The 4,652-nt window shown below is 43.6% G+C and overlaps 1 pseudogene; it reads right to left on the minus strand.

Moving 5' to 3' along the window:
• Positions 1-3,390: 3,390 nt before the first annotated feature.
• On the minus strand, positions 3,391-4,278 carry LOC104521366 (zinc finger protein 608 pseudogene; annotated as a pseudogene).
• Positions 4,279-4,652: the final 374 nt, after the last annotated feature.

Below are 4,652 nucleotides of genomic sequence, written 5' to 3' on the forward strand. Positions count from 1 at the left end.
TGTAACAGCTGTTAAAAATACAAAAAAAAATAGCCAAAACAAAGGGTTCATGCTGACAAACAGTCAGTAACTGTGCTAAAAACAGTATGGATGAGAAATGGAAAATGGAGACAGGTTTCAACACAAAAAGTCTTAGGAGTGGTTAGCCTACCTGTCAAAGCTACTTATTCAGACATGTCACTGGTGGCTCAACCACAAAATAGGCTGCACGAATATAGCTCAAACATCTTAGAATTACAGCATACTTTGACTTTATCCACATATTAGGGGAGTGGCAACTTTTACAACATACTTGCGGTTTCTGCATAAAAGAGCCAGCAGAACACAGTCATTGATTTAATTAGGATCCGTAAGATCCAATTTATCATGTTTCACATGACTTTCTGCAGCACGGAAACAGATTAAATAGACCAAAAATAGACACTGAAGCATGCTGTGAATGCTAAACCATCACTACAGCTCCTGGGAATCTGATCTAAGCTTTTCACAAATAGTAAACAAATGCAATATTATATTCCACACCACATACTAAAACCTGTAGATTTTGAAAAAGCGGGCATGAACTCACTTGTATATAAGAGGAAACATCCAAATTCATGAGACATGTCTTTCATAATATTAAGATAACTGGAAATTGATTTTAACATGCAGGCTTGAAAATTATGTAATTATCTACAGACACAAGGTGGTTTGTGCAACTATAGCATATGCGTTCTAGCGTATAAACAGTCAAAGGAAGAACACTTAATGAATACAAAACCCTTAAGAAAAAAAGTCTTTCTATTATTAAACATTTGTGAAAAAAGCCAGAACAACAAATGTAAAACACTTAAATTTCACTAAGAGTACCACAGGCTGGGCTTAAGGCTGCAACCAGTCAGCACAAGCTATTATTATTATTATTATTATTATTATTATTATTATTATTATTACTACTGTTGATGTATGTCTATAAGGGAACATTCTTTTGGAAGAGAAATGCTAAGGGATGTTATTTAAGACAGCAAGCAAGCACACCATTGTGCCAGACAATGGCCAACACTGCAAGACTCTAGTGTGCGAAGCCCATATTCAAGTCGGTGTGTGCCAACAGCAGTGGCTGTTACTGGAAACGCGAGCTTCAAACCTCTTCCTGGAGCAACAGCTACAACACAAAGTGTACCACGGGCTCTGAACCAAACCGCTCCATACGTGTTTGCTCTGAATTTGTATGCCATCCGATTTACTTTGCATGTAAAATGACTCGCATGTATGACTCGCATGATTCTTCATACAATTTCCTGTGTGACTAGAGAGTAAAAAGAACACAAAAACGGCAGAAACCACACCACCCTCTAATCTCTGTTGCCATGACAGCAGCCTTTGAGATACTGAAATGTTCAGATTGCCAGCTAAACAAAATTGTTGAATGTGAACATTTGGCTGAGAGATTAAAAGGCTAAGGAGGTTGCAAAAGGGCAGTACCTCCCACATTCCAGGCAGCCACTGAATCCAATCAAATGGCTCTGACTCTTTAACCACAGCCATTGTGAAGACCGGATTAGGGCAATTTATCTAGATAGTTAAAACAGATTAGAGAACTGCAATTTGAAGACTATTGGCAACAGAAGTAAATGCCTACTGTACTAAGTTAATAAAGAGGCCACGAGATTTTAGGACATCCTTCTGCCACTAACAGAACTTTCATAAATCAACGTGCAAACATATGAATTCATGAACACATGAATTACAGCAATCTGGTTTTCTCATCTGCATTTAGAAAAGGTCACAAGGCTCATTCAAATTCATCCACAGATATCTTAAAAGCAATAATATGCATACAATACGAAATTTAATTTGTTCCTCGCCTTGAACAGAAGCCCTTGAAATTATCTTCCTGTTTTAACAAATACCTGACATCACAAACACCCAAATCTAATCCTCCAGTCGGTTTAAATATTACAAAAGGTTCAACAGGACCTAAATAGAAAAAAGCTGGTAATTGGTCATAAAAAGACATAACTTGAGATCTTCAGCCCTCCCAGACACTTGCAGACCATACAGTTAACACCAACACAAAAGTTTTCCCATTGCTAAACATTCACTCAGGGAAGTTGTAAAAGCAGGCAATTTAAGACCAACAGCTGACAATAAAGTCACAACCTAACACCCTGAAGATTGTTCATTTGCTGGGGTGTTGGTCTGCTTTATTTTTCAGGCAGACCAGATTACCTTTGTTTAACAACCTGTAGAATTCATCAGATTTGTAATCCCGGGCCAGTGTTGGCCCCCCATGTCCCCCAGAAGACACCTTCTGTCCTACAGACAGAACAATTTCCACAACACCAGAACCGCATTGAACCAGCGGTTAACATAAGCCGAGCTCTCCCTCCACCCTTCCCAAAGAATAGAGCCATGGCCATCTATTTCTACACAAAGCATCCTTCATAACATAACAGAAAGGAAGAAAAACACACACCCCCATCGGATTTCTTTCATACATTTCAACCACTCAACAAACGAGTAGTTCACATCCAAGAGCCAGCAGGACTCAGACAGGAAAGCTCCCCCAGACAGGAGACAAACTGCTCCCCTCTGGTCCAAAAGCTGTTTTGCACACAGGCATCTCAACACAAGGTGTGTTCCCCTCCTCCCAGCCTCCTCCTTCTAGGAGGATGTGAGGCATGGCCTGTCTGCTGGCTCCTTCCTCACAGTCCTCCACACCAGCTTCTGGGGACTTTGGGCTGCTGTACCACCAGAGCCCCCAGTACGAGAAACCCCCATCCTGCGTCTCCATGAAGCACAACCGCGGAGCTCGGGTCTCTGCCGATGCCTCCCATTTTCCCCCTCAAGTGCAATCTCAACTCCAGACCGCGGGTCAGAGGAGAAGGGTCCCTTTAGACTTTGGGAGAGGAATGCCCACAACTGCCCACCAGTGTTATGGAAAAATGTCAGCACATACAAGACCTGCTGCTCCTGGAGCCTGAGCCACACACCCCGCAGGCAAACAGACAGACCTCCAGCCTGCAAACACGTGCCATCCCACTGGTACCAACACAGCTGCTCTCTGCTAAAAACAGGGACAGCTCAGTCAGGGTCACCTCAGGGTTTGTCCTTCTGGGTGAGTGCAATCAAAAGGAACAGACAAGACAGAAACATTCTCCAGCTCTGAGGACAGGGAGGGGAAATCATAACAAGAGCAGTACACTGAAAACATGGTGTCTTCTGTCTAGGGAAGAGGTCTCAGGACTGTTTCTTTTTTTTTTTTTTTTTTTTTTTAAGAGAAAGAGGAAGAACAAATGTCACAAATACACAGCAGAGAGAAAAACACAGGAGCCAAACACACAGTTGTGGGATATTTATTATAGACACAGGGAAACACAGAAGAGGTGGAGAGGAGCATTGTCCTACCTTTTCTGTTTTCAATTTCTTGATTCGCCTGGGGCTCTCCTCCTCCTCCTCTTCTTTCTTTACCAAAATAGAGTTCCCCATTAACCCTGAATCCGGGGTACTTTTGCTCACCTCCCCCACTGCAGAAGAGGTGCAGTGGAAGGGGCTGCTGTTTCCACCACCACCTCCCTTGGCCCCAAAGCCATAGAGGTGGCCAGGGGGAGCTTGGCTGCTGCCAGTCCCACTGCCATTGGGGTGGCCCTGCTGCAGGTCATGCTGCTTGTCCTTCCTGGATTTTCCCGCATCCTTATCCCGCTTGGAGCCTCTGCTGCCCAGGGCTTTGCCTGGTTTCTCCTCTTTGTTTTTCCCACAAGAGGCAATGGTGGTGTTGTTGCTGGTGTTGTTATTATTGCCGTTTGGGTTACTGCTCACGCTTTGACCCAGTGCTGAATTCATGCCAGTTGCCTCTCCAGGGCGCCCTTGGACTTCCTGCCTCTTGCCAGCACTGCTGATCTCAGGAATCCCATACAAGGCAGCAGAAGGCAGAGATTTATTAGCATCCTTAGAAGTTTTACTCCTTTTCATTTTTGATTTGCTAGTCTCTTTGTGAGAGGAATTCCCCTGGGGAGCTGAGGGCTGAACAGAAGCAAATTTTAGGCCATCAGCTAAGGCTGAGGTAGCATTAGCCCCACTGGAAGCCAGACCCCCACAATCCTTGGAGCTGGTGTTGCTGCTGCTGGTGGTATTAGTAGAATTATTCATCTCAAATTTCTGTCTGTCCTTCTCCAAATCGGCGTCCAAATCAATTATTAAATTCCCAACACCAATTTCCCAATCATCACCACTGTCGTAAGTGTCAACTGCGTTTGGATCCACACCTTTTCCTGCAGTGGAAGTGTTCAATGACATCCTGAAGATGAGATCTCTAGAGTAAAAATCCGATGAACTTTCCTTTGGAGATGTGGGGACATTCGTTTATCTCCGTTGGGCTTCCTTAAGTTCAACTTTTCTTGTCTTCCTCCCCCAGATGTGTCTAGGTTCACAACCTGCAGTCCACGTCCACCTTGCCCTATGAGGAGAGGAAAAGTCAAATATTTCTCATCTGGGTGTTACAAGAACATGACACAACTAATAAAAAGGGGGCAAGGTAGGGAGAGAGAAATCATTCACGGTTGCCACGTTTTTTTCTTAAGTTGGTTAAACCGGAGGCAATAGCCGTCACGCTTTTATAGCGAGCATCTTTAATCTAGTTGTAGACCAACATCCATGTTCTCTTTTAAAAA

This window comes from Antrostomus carolinensis, unplaced genomic scaffold (genome assembly GCF_000700745.2).
Source record: "Antrostomus carolinensis isolate BGI_N321 unplaced genomic scaffold, ASM70074v2 scaffold49362, whole genome shotgun sequence".
In the NCBI taxonomy this organism is placed as follows: domain Eukaryota; kingdom Metazoa; phylum Chordata; class Aves; order Caprimulgiformes; family Caprimulgidae; genus Antrostomus; species Antrostomus carolinensis.